Source organism: Arvicanthis niloticus, chromosome 2 (assembly GCF_011762505.2).
Source record: "Arvicanthis niloticus isolate mArvNil1 chromosome 2, mArvNil1.pat.X, whole genome shotgun sequence".
In the NCBI taxonomy this organism is placed as follows: Eukaryota; Metazoa; Chordata; class Mammalia; order Rodentia; family Muridae; genus Arvicanthis; species Arvicanthis niloticus.
The window spans coordinates 52,978,208-52,990,868 of record NC_047659.1 but is presented as its reverse complement, the minus strand read 5'-3'; the positions used below and the strand labels follow the sequence as shown (position 1 = coordinate 52,990,868).

Sequence of the window (12,661 nt, the reverse complement as noted above, 5' to 3'; positions counted from 1 at the left end):
CACAGATATACACACATAGTTAGAAATAAATCTTAAAGAAAAACAGAGAAAACCTTTAAAATGTGATAAAGAGCTAGCAACGGTTTTTTGTACAAATTTTTAGCCACAGGAACATATGTCTAGAAAATATTGCATCCCCATAAAATTTGACACAGGGAAAAAAAAAAACACATAGACATGATCATTGGGGAAAAGATACAACTTCACAGTGACAACACACACACACTTGTTTCCCTGCCCCCTCAGATCACAACATGCCATTTGTACTTGTATCCTTTGCCTCAGTCAGGAGCCTCAAAACTTGTACCGAAGACCCCATGTTATGTATGTCTAAAGGATGCATCTATGAAAGGGGCTCAGTTTATTTGCCTTATCTAAGTCATTGGGTAAGGCATCCACTCGCAACCATTTCCTGCATGTCTGATGCTACATTCATTGTGCTGAGCAGAGATTAAGTTGACAAATAGCTCCCCCCCTGGCAGGAATTTACCATCCGGTCCCTGGAGATTCTGATTAGATTTTGATGGTCCCTATGAGGTGTGGGGAGTCTAGGAAGAGACCTGTGCAGCTCCAACCTGCTGTGTCCTCCTCTCATGCCTCTTTTGCTACCCCAGTCTCAGCCTCACGTGCTCTGGGCTGAATCTTTGGTGCTAGGGTTTCAAGGATTATGTGTACTTGGAGGGTTCACTAGATTTTTCTGGCAAGATAGGTTCTCAACCTTGGCACTGCCCCAGGTCAGCATTTTTCAAGAGGAGAGTCACCTTGGAAAGAGTGTCTACATCGGGCCATTTTCTTTAAAACTTTATTTTATTCTCAACTCATATTCTCAGTGTATTCTTGTTCTTTTAAAAATATATTTTATTAATTTGGGAATTTTATACAATGTAATTTCATCGCATTTGCCCTGCTCTTCCCTAACTCCTTTGGTACCCATTGCCACTCCCAAGTTTGTGTCCCTTTTGCTTTGTTGTTTGAGTGTGTGTGTGTGTGTGTGTGTGTGTGTGTATGTGTATGTATGTATGTATGTATGTATGTATGCATACACACATATAAAATCCAATTTGTACTGTTCATGTAATTCAGGATGTGGGACCATCCACTGGAGTGTGATCCATGTACCAGGAGCCACTTAAAGAAAATTGTCCCTTTCTGTTCTCAAAGCCATCAACTTTGTGTAGCACCTCAGTTAGGGGTGCGGGCTCCAGAATCCTTTCCACTTCCATACTGGAATGTGGGTTGCCTTGATCTTGAGACTGTCCCATGTAGACAACCACAGCTGCTGTGTGTCTATGAGCACAGAGGTCCTGTCATGTCTAGAAAATAGCTTTTCACACTGCTCTTCTGACCCTTAGCTCTTACAGTCTTTCTAGGGACCTCTGCAATGGTCCCTGAGCCTTGCAGCAGGTAGCAGGGTGGGGGTAGGGGGAGAGTTTGAAATGAATGTCGCATTTGTGGCTGAGCACTCCATTGACATGTACTGCCTGAACCTTGACTGGTTGTGAGCCTGTGCATTAACCATGGTCCACTGCACTCAGAAACTTCTCTGATGAGATCTAAGAGTTGCACCGACCTATGGGTGTAGCAATCCAGTGTTAGAGAGCATTTGGATACTTAGATCCATTTATCGGAATAATAGAGGCAGGCTCATTCATGATGCCTGTGAGCTCTCCAACCACAAACCAAGTTCTTTGTAACTTTAATTTTTTTCAAAATCTTTTTTGTTTTTGTTTTTGTTTTTTGAGACAGGGTTTCTCTGTGTATCTCTGGCTGTCCTGGAACTCACTCTGTAGACCAGGCTGGCCTCGAACTCAGAAATCTGCCTGCCTCTGTCTCATAAGTGCTGGGATTAAAGGCATGCGCCACCACTGCCCGGCCAAACTCTATTTTTTAATTCTGGTTCTTAAACACGGTTCTTGTCTAGCTTTACAGTATTTTGTCCTGTAACTTAAATGTACGTTTACATGCATTTCCTCCTGCAGAGCAGGCCTTGAATCCAGCTAGAAAGTGGTCAGCTACCCCCATAGCCCAGCCTGGTCTTAGCTGGTCTCAGTCACTAAGCCTTTGTGTGCCTGTGACAGACTGGAAAACCTCAGTAAGAAAGTGGAGAAATATTGATACGTAAAACATTCTCTAGAGCCCAGAAAGGGGTTTTCTAAGTCACTCAGTGATTAGTTGTGGCAGCTCCCAAAAAGCTTGAGAGCCGATCTAGTAATGTGAGATTTTTTTTCCTGTTGTTGTTTGCTTGTTGCTTTTTCTCATTCTTCATTTTCTGTCTTTCCCTCCTTGATCCTCATGCTCAGAATTAAGCATCAAATCTCTTTGCAGATGAGCAGCACGCTGTGGAATATTCCAGTCTCTTTGCTTTTATGGCTGCACTGAGGGTGCTGAAGATGAATTGGAGTGCTATTTAGCAATCTGTGGCGTTAAAACACATCTGCAAGCGTAGTAGGAATCTTGGGAAAAGACTTTCACAAATTGAGCTTTCACTGTAGTTTTTTATAACTTCCTTTTTATGTTCAGATGCTTGAAACGAAGTGACAAATAGTGTAAGTTATATGAACGACACCCCATTTCCGTGGAACTCAGAATCGTGGGGTGTTAGCGCGTTTCGAAGATATCCAACAGTTAATTGTTTTAATGTGCTCATATATGAAATAGACTACCTATGTCATTGATTGAGCACTTTGTGGATCAGAGGATTGAAAGATAGAACTGAGAATCCTTGTTTCTTCCAGTAGAGTGGGCTAGACCTGAAAAGAATGAGATAAGCAAGGGCTAGCCTCCACACTCACCTGAGCTGAGTTGAAGCACATATACTTCTCACAGCATTTTTCACATAGGGCAGAATTTTAAGTGCCTAACAAATCCTCCCAAAGCCAAGTAGAGAGGCCGCCCTTGCGCACACGGTGTTCAGAAGACAGGTTTGTCTGGTGGGTCCCAGCCTGCTCTCTAGTAAGCAGATCCTAGAGCCAAGTGAAGCTCTAAGTGGTGCTTCTCCCAAAAGGAGAGGAAGCTATCGGACACAGATATGATAGATAGTCAGTGCTGTGTGTCATTTACCAGATTAATTTGTTGCTAATTCATTATATTCCACCTCTTGGAGAAGCCATCTTTGACCCAAGGGGTGACTCCACATGACTGGCTCCGTAGGAAGGCATGAGTCCAGGTTACGCTGGCCTGGAAGGCAGAGTCTGTGTGGGAGCAAGGAGGGAGAGGGCTTTGCTTCTTTCCAAGCAGAACATGAGAGTGAGCTTGAGAATGTCATATCGTAGCATTTTTCTCTATCTTAAAACTAGGCATGATGATGCCTTATTATCCAAATCATTATATAATGAAAGTTTTGTTGATTATAGTTATAGAGAACTGAGCATGGTTGAGTATTCAGAAAACTTCTAGAGTTCATTAAATTTGGTTTTTCTTTTGGTAGAGAACAAAATGCTATGTAAGATATTTCAATAATATTTTGAATTATTTAAAATACTTTTTTACATTTTAGATCCTTACAAAGTGACTCAACATAGCAAGTCAGTATTTTTAAATTTAATCATAATTTATATTAATATTTCAATCTCTTTGATCCCTTTAGCTGCAGTGAATAAATAATGTTCACCACTGGAGCTGACTTTGTGCATCAGAGAAACCCTAATTATCATAGATACTAATTGTATGCACGTGGCCAAGAACCTGAGCTTATGAAATGCATGCTCTAGTTTAAAGATGTGTACCTGGTTTCACGGTATATTCAGCTGAATGAGATGATGGCAGACCATACTCACAGAGCAGCATCACCTAACTTCCTCCAAGTAGTAAAGATAGTCAAAAGTGAATTCAGAAAAGGCTGGGGAAAGGCTCTATTCAGTGGAGGTTGGGGAGAAAAGAAATACACAATTAATTTGATTGTACTCTGTCTTTCTGTAAAATTACTTGGGAAGCCGAGAGCTGTTTACCTGTGAGACTTTGCCATTCATTGGTCCCTGAGATGATGATGTTTTCAGTTATAACTTAAAGATGGTTTCGGTCCTTTGAACCTTTGGTCCACATTGTTCATTAGTGAAACCATAACTGGGCCAATGGGCACTTATGAAATGATTTAACCCAGTCCAGAAAAGTCCACATACCGGGTTATCCTTCACACACCGATAATGAAGTTTTATTCTGAGGACTCCCTCAGCCCTCTACTTTTACCTAATGCACCTCCCTCCCTGCTTCCCTTCTCCAGACCCATTCTTTCCTGAATTTAAATCAGTTACCAAAACTCTGAGTAATTATAACCCACTAGGTTCCACCTTAAGTGTGATACAGACTTTTAGGGTAAGTACATGTGCAAAACAGTTTTTCCTCAGAAGAAAAATATCAGCTTAAATAAAAATTTATCAGGGAGATATGTACTAGTAGAAGCAACAGAAAAATGCATCAGTCTTTGGATTTTTGTAAGTTAAAAACTGATATATTTTTAAAATCAGTTATTTCAAAAATGAAACTTTGTAGAAAGACGGTATGTACCACACAGCTGATGAGTCCTGGTGCAATCAGACCCTCCATTGTCTTCTGAGAGAGTAGCCATCTCCAAGGCCTGGCCCCCATAATGGATGAGTAGCTCTCATGACCCCCAGATGTGGAGTTCTTTGAAGCAACACGTCTGGGGAACAGTCCTTTTGTTACGGTGCAAGAGTAATATCAGAATTTCCTGGGAGTGGGTCATCACAGGAAATTATCAGCAATTCATAGACTTTCCTTTTTGCGTTCACTTCAGCCTCAGGGGTAATCACAAAAGATTATAGTCTCCGTTTCAGCTTTCGAATCTCTGAGATATTCTTCTCTGCTGAGAACATGATTGATTCCCAGAGGACAGCTTTTAACCCTAGCTGTAGGAGGGCTGGTCAAAACTCAAGTATTTTGATAACTGCCAGTCATTGAGATTGTGGATGATTTTGTTGTCTGGTAGGTATTTTGTGATTCCTTAACAATTATACAAAATATTTTAAATGAAGGGAGTTGTATTACCAGGTACAGGTATTCAACCAATTTTAGATCATGTTAGACGTGATGGGAAAGGCATAACAGTCAATAAAATTTCCAGACGAGTGTCGTGAGGACCAAAGGACCAAGCATCCTGAAAGAACTAATTTCAGAAAATGAAAAAATAAATAAATAAATAAATAAATAAATAAATAAATAAATTTAGGACCATTTCTGAAAATCTTCCTACTGCATGGATATATTCTAAATACCCTTTTGCTCAAAATGTTAAGTTTTTGGTTTTGGTTTGTTTTGTTTTACTAGCTGTGTAGCCCAAGCTAGCCTTGGATTCCTGACAATCACCCTTCCTCTATCACCCAAGTGCTGGGATCACAGGCATGTGGCACCATGCCCCAATTGAAATGATAAGTCTTTTGTTATTGAGATGCACTTGCTGTGTCTCCTGACAACTTACCACGTTGTCCATGTAGCATTTGCTTTCTTTCTTTGATTGTTGTTGTCTATGTGTAGTAATCCACAGGGTGTGCACCCATATTCATGGTCATGTGGAAGCCAGATGTAGACATCGGGTGTCTTTGGAACAGGGTCTCAAACTGAACCTGCTGCTCATCAACTAGCCAGCTGGCTAGCAAGCTTGTTAGATCTGCCTGCCCCACTCCAGTGCTGCAGTTAGCAGGCACATTACACCATGCATCGGTACTTTATGTGAGTGTTAGGGATCTGAACTCAGTAGTCACAGAGCCACCTTCCAACCCCATCTCTATTTTTTTGATTAGAAAATGTCGATGCCCTATCTGTGTGAGAAAACTGGATGGATTAGCAATGTGGTGACTGTGTTCTTTGGAACCACTGTCCCCTATTTTGTGATGGCTCTATTGAGAGAGAAGGCGTCATGTATATCTGAAGTAGTTTGGATAATAAATTTTCTTTTCCTAGAAATAACCATATTCTCTTACAAACTTAAAAAAAATGAAGATGGTTCTATTTAAAAACTACTTTTGGATTGAACTACTTGCCTCTTTGCATTCATGTAAAATAATTTCAAGTCAAATGAACAAATTTTGAATGTCAAGCTATACAATTAACAAAGCTTTATTCAATAAAGCAATTATCACCGTTGCAAGCAAAGTGGGGCATTTATCACAGCTCTTTATTTTCCTTTACAACCATTGTATAATTTTATAACATAAATGGCAAAACAAACTTGAACCAGAGGTGTTTTCTATTGAGGTGAGCTGGTGAGTGCAAGCATGCTCTCCACACAAAGGGATAATAGGGACAGGGGCACACAATAGAAAATAGTTTTGATAGTCCGTGTCCATAAACCCACTCAGGGATTATTTTGGCAATTAAAATCCTAAAACATTCCATTTGACAAGGTGAGACTGCAAGGAGCTACAGGACAGTCAGTTCTGAGAGTGTGTTCCTTTGTTCACAATCCGAGAAAGGAACAGGCAACATTAAAGTTAATGCACAGAATGTTCCAGTGCCAGTGGTTTTCGATGAGCCCCCTGGAGGGTTTGGATATGAGATGTCTGCCACAGGCTTGTGTGTTGAATGCTTGGTCCTCAACTGGTGACACGGTTTTGAGAGGTTCTTGAAAATTTAGAAAGTGTACATACGGCCTTGTTGGAGAAGGTCACAGGGAAGGTGGTGTTGATAGCCATACATAGTCTTTAGTCACATCCCCTCTTCTGCTTCTTGCCCTCAGGAAATGCGTGAAATTCTCGGCATGTTGTCATATTACCATTTTGGCTTTGTTGTTAATCTGAAATTCACCAAAAAGGAAGGAAGAATAGAAAATAAATAACATTCAACTGGCATCTTAGTTGTTGTCTGCTCGATCTTGCAACAGTAGTATATTTTCTCTTCATGGAAGAGGTTTGTGCAGGCTGGTCTACCTGCTTCAACTAGAATTTCCCTTTTGTTGTGTTGTTGTATTGAGTTTTCAGTTAGGATTCTGTTTAGACAGGGAAATTCTCAAAGCAGAGTTAGACAGAGAAGCACGCCGGTTATGGTGGCGCTTGGCTTTAGTGCCAGCATTGCACTTACAAGGAGGTAAAGGCTGCATATCTCTTGAGTTGAAGACCAACTTGGTCCACAAAGCAAGTTCTAGGCTAGACAAAGCCACGCAGTAATATGGATGGTTGTAGAGATTTTACCACTACACAGGAGCCTGTTCTTAGGACTGAACACTCCAGATCTGTTGCTGTGCAAGGGGCCTTGCCACGTATCAGTTGCCACGTTCTTAGTGTGAGCGTGAGCAGCACGTCACCAGCATCGTACAGAGGGAAATGCTTCAGCTTTAGAATGAAGAGTCTGTCACACAGGCCCTTGGTTCAGTCTTTGCACCTTTTCCTGCCTAGAAGAGTTCTCTCTTTGTCTTCTCTCCTCTCACTTTGCATCACGGATCAGATTTCTCCCAGCACTGTGCTCTATACATTGAGTCTTGAGTAGTGTTCCAACTAGTTTAGGCAGAACGTTTTTTGAAAGGATGTCATTTCATGTACTCTGCTGTTCCATAAGTATATTGATTTCTAAATCAGGAGTGATTACCTCCCTGGTTTCTCAGAAAGCTCTTGTATTATACAGGAAGCAAGCAAGCATCCTCACTTTCAGGAATTTGAAGATCTTGGACCAGTCACACCTAAACATCTATCAGTGTCATTGCATAAAATGAGGTGACATGCATGCAAATTTAACTCCCTTAAAATAATAAGGAATTCTATTTTTAAATAATATTTCTCAGACTTACTTTGGAGCATTTGTCTGTTATAGAAATTAATAGATATATTTGGGAGTTGCTTTCAAGGGTTAATTTTTTAAAGAAAGGCCCATTTTCTTTGGTCCTAGTGAGATGGCTTAGCGAGATACAAGCAGAAGGCTCTGAGTGATTTATGACTCCCTGCACCCACATAAAGGAGCAGGAATAGCTGTTTATGTGCCTGTGACCCCAGTATGGGGAACTGAAAACAGGTGGATCTTGGGAGTTCAGTGGCTAGCCAAACTAGTGATAACTGAGCATCTGATTCAGTAAAAAACCTGTCTTGAGGAAATAAGGGAGTATCAGGGTAGAGCAGGACACTTGATGTTCTTCTACACACACACACAAACACACACACACACTTACACACACAGAGGGGGATGGGGGAAGGGAGGGAAGGAGGGGGTGGGAAGGATAGAGAGACTGAGACAGACAGAGACTGAGACACAGAGACAGAGAGAGAGAATAAAAGCCAATTTTCAAGGTTATCTTCTATCTAGCCTATCTTCCAAACATTAGGATAGCTCTCCTTAAATATGTTATAAAACAATCACTCTCATAAATGCCATATATATATATATATATATATATATATATATATATATATATATATATATGTATATTTCCATATATTGTTTTATTTCACCCCCAAGGATACCCAATACTAGGCAGCGCAGGAGACACTCTGTTTATTTCACATTCTGTTGGTGAGAACAATTCTTGTTATTACTCTGAACAGTGAACTGTAACAACATCTTAGGTATTTATATTTGTGTCATACAGTTCACTATCAAGCGTGTATTTTTTAAATGTTAATATATTTTATTGAGAAAAATAAAACAATACTTTGAAGAAAGTGACTTCTCTGGGGATAAGAAAATATTAATCTTATTTCCCACTATTTTATTTCTTATGCATAGCTATTAAATTTTGCAATTGAGGTAAATTCTCATTAGTTTATTCACTGATCCCAAATACGTTTTATCTCCTTTACAAATTCTTTAATTTTTCTCATTTCTTTCAAAAGCCTACCGTAGCAATACAATAGAAAGCACTGTCACAGTGTCTTTGCAGATGAGCACAGATCTCTTCAATTCGGTAGTTATAATTTGACCAGAAATTATTTTAATTATAGGAACATTGATAGTAAAATGAAAACCTTTCTAGAATGTTCTTTGTATTCTGGTTGGAAAACCACTTTCTTCCCTAATGGTTTCAGTCACATCTCAACATTTACTTGTTTAAGAACAGAGGCAAGGAAAACAGATGGAGCTTAGCTTGGTACCTTAATGCCCTCCTGGAGTCAACCAGTCAGACTGCTTTGTGTGCACTTATTTAGCCTGAATTGGGAATCCTGTGCCACAGAACTCAGTTCTTTAGTTTGGCTATCTAACGTTTGCGTAAGATCATCACTATCCAGATAGCGCTGGCTGTGAGTGTGTAAGTGGAAGCTGTATCTCTATAAAACTGAACTCTATAGAAGTCCACTGATAATGGCATTTTGATTTACACTGCAGCATATATACAACTTCAAATCATCCCTCCTGATCTCTTGTAGCATAGGAAATCATCAGGCATGTGGGAACCACAAAAAGAGAATGACTTATATATGTAGTGACAGTATTTGCTGCATACAAATATCTGCTGTCAGATTAGACAGTTCATGTCAAGTGAGAGGCACATGGCAAACAATAGGACATCTCCCAGTAACAAAAGAGCAACAAAACTGCCTGAAAGTGAACCTTAAAAATTATTCTTTCTACCCAGAGCAGCTTAACAATGGTCTGTTGAGCTGGACATTGTGACTCACACCTGCAGTGCAGCACATGAGAGGATGAGGTCAGGACTTTGCCATGAGTTCACAGCTAATGGCGGCTGCACATTGAGTTCCAGATTCGCCTGCACTACAGAGTGAGACCCTGCTCAATAAATAAATAAACAAACAAATAAAAATGGAGAAAGGAGAGAGGAAGGAGAGAGCAATAAATGACTCCTAATGACATCCTGATATACATATATGTGACATATATCATTATATATCATATATCACATGTACATATATATGTTCATATATATATTACATATATTGTATGTGTGTGAATGCGCACGCACACACACACTTAGATCAGTACTTTTTGTTCAGCCATCATTAGAGCAGTTTCCTCTAGTAGCAGATGTACCAAACACAGAGACCCCACGGCTATACATTATGGAGAGAATGAGAGACCTTGGAACACTCAGCCCTAAAGGTATGTCTCTATCAAATTCCTCCCCACAGGGCTCAGGGAACGGTGCTGAAGAGGAGTTGGAAAGACTGTAATTGTCAGAGGGCATAGAGGATAGAAAACGAGGCCTAAATCAACATGATCAAAGCTCAGATGAACTCGGAGACTGAGGCAGTATGCAGGGGTCCTCAACAGGCCCTCTGCATGTGTGCTATAGCTTCTAGTTTAGTGATTTTAGTGGGATTCCTGAGTGTGAGTGGGTTTCTGATTCTTGTGCCTTCTCTTGGTCCCCTTTCCTTCTGTTTGTTGGTCTTGTCAACTCCAATGTGTTTTTGTTTTTATCTTACTATATTTTATTTTATTATTTTTAAAAAACCTTTAATCTCTAAGAATCCTAACAACTTAAAAAAATTAGTTGAAGAACACTCTGTATGGGATTCTAGAAAAACTACCAGAAAATTCAGACTAGTCGTCTTTAGAAGATGTTTCTTCAAAATAGATGACTATTTTTTTCTTTATGCCAAGCCATCTTTGTCAGTGGACTTGTGCTTGTTGGCTCTCAGAGCCCCTACACATACAGAACTAAGGGAGAGACCACACCTTCTAAAGGTGTTGATTTGCTCTTTGACACTTTCATCCATGTATGTAATGAATTTTAGCCATTTTTACCCATCCCCTCTCCCCCACTGACATGCATGTTCCCAAGAAACCATCCTTGTACTTTCATGTCTCAGTTTTTGAAGTAACTTTAGAGGGGTATTGCTCTTTAGTAATGCAGCCTTCACTTTTAAATGTGTCATTTCATGAATATTTGAAATGTAATGAGACTCTTGTCACATATTTTTCCTCTAAGTCTGATCCTGAGAAAGAAAGGGATGAAAAGGAACAGTTATTCTTTGTGTCCTCCAGTAATTTGATAATGTCACAGTAAAAGGCTGATGCTTAGCCAAACTTCCAGACGGTCCTAACCCGCAGGGTTTAGTAACTAAAGTCCTCTTTGTTGTAGTAAAGGGAAGACAGGTGCAAAAGATGGCTGCCCCCTGCTAACTAGTAATCCCTTCGGTATTTTTAGAGTGTTTGTCTACGTGCTGTTTAAACAGCTACAATTCGGAAAAAGGGCAGAAAATCCCGAATGTTATATGACTGTCCAAAAGTTACTCAATAAAAGGGGAGGAGGGTATATTAAGAGCAGACAGAATCAAGAAAAGGCAGGGACACTTTCCCAAAACACTTGTACGGGTAGCTGCCTTCTGGATTCTAGGAGCTCTAGACTCATGCTGGGCCAGTGTGGTGCATGGACCCCATCGTCCTCTGCACTGTCCCTCCCTCCACTCGGGTCGGTGTGGAGAGAGACCCCTGCCGAAGCTTGAAGCCTGACTCCAAAACCTGAGAACATAAGGATAAACAGTGATTGTCTTTATCAGAGTCCAGGATCATTCTTCTGTGTGGGGGAGATTGTCAGTGGTCTGCTTAACCTGCTAGTGGAGAGTACTGAGTTTGCCCTCCATGTGCCCCTGTCTCCAAGAACCTCAGCAGTGCTTCCGATGTTGTCAGCATTATTAGGCAGCTAGAGGAAGGAATTACAAAGCAAATAGCCATGCAGGGCAACACTGATGTCACATACTGAGAGGAGCTCCTGGATACCTGAAGGATGAGAAGACCAGAGAGGGAGCATAGACCCAAGGTTGGAAGGGGCACAGAAAACAGACTGCTTTTTTTCTTTCTGTCTTTCTTCCCTGTATCTTCTTATTTTGCTTAATAGTGACTTTCACCCTCCGGATTCCAACTAATTACTTTGTACCATCTCACATTTCAACTTTAATACTGTGTTCTTTCTTGGGCTCATTTCTCCATGAAGACCGGAACATTATCTGAACCACAATAGAACTCCAGAAATGTTTAGTGGGTGGAAAAAATTACACACACACACACATACACACACACACACACACACACACACACACACACACACACACACACACAGAGAGAGAGAGAGAGAGAACCCCTGGCTTCTGATTTTATTTAATAACAATGGACTTACTGAATTGTGTAGGTAGGTAATTTGTGTTCACCAAATGGTTTTAGGGACAGTATCAAAAATACATGATTGATTTAAAGGTGAAATTACCTTACAAACAGCATGGATAAAAGAAAGCCCCTTATCATTCTTGAACAATATCTCCTACTTAATAGGCTAGCACCTGGGCTCTCCCTAATCTCAGCCTTCCTCCAAAGCTAAACTGTTTAAAGACACTGGATGCAGCTTCAATGTCAGCCTCTTGAAAAGTACTGGGATGGCTGAACAAACATCTGATTCTACTGAAGTTCCATCTAGAGAATCATCTAAACTAAGATCCATCCCTTGATCACTGCCCTGGAGACCCTGCCTCTCTGTGGCGGAAGGCAGCCACAGCACAGCCTCTGTTACTTCTCTGTGTCCGAGTCCCTCTGTGGCCACCCATTTCCATGCGATTGCTTAGCCCATGCAGTTGCAAATTACTTTTTGCTATAATAAGGGAAAGTAATGGTCTTTAAAAAAAAATATTCATACAGGTTTGTGGGCCTCATGATCTTGACGAATATACCAAAGGGATGCTTGTTCTCATTTTTATGTTGAAAATGTAATAGATGGGTGATCGGGCCAGCTTCCTTAGTTCCTTATAGCACTGCAACCAAGAGTCAATTCTCCTAT

The 12,661-nt window shown here is 40.5% G+C and overlaps 1 protein-coding gene across 4 annotated transcripts in view; it reads left to right on the top strand.

Annotated features, from left to right (window-relative positions):
* The window catches only part of Znf385b (zinc finger protein 385B), a 284,662-nt gene that overhangs the window by 200,984 nt on the left and 71,017 nt on the right, over window positions 1-12,661 (top strand). The gene's annotated exons all lie outside the window — the stretch shown is intronic.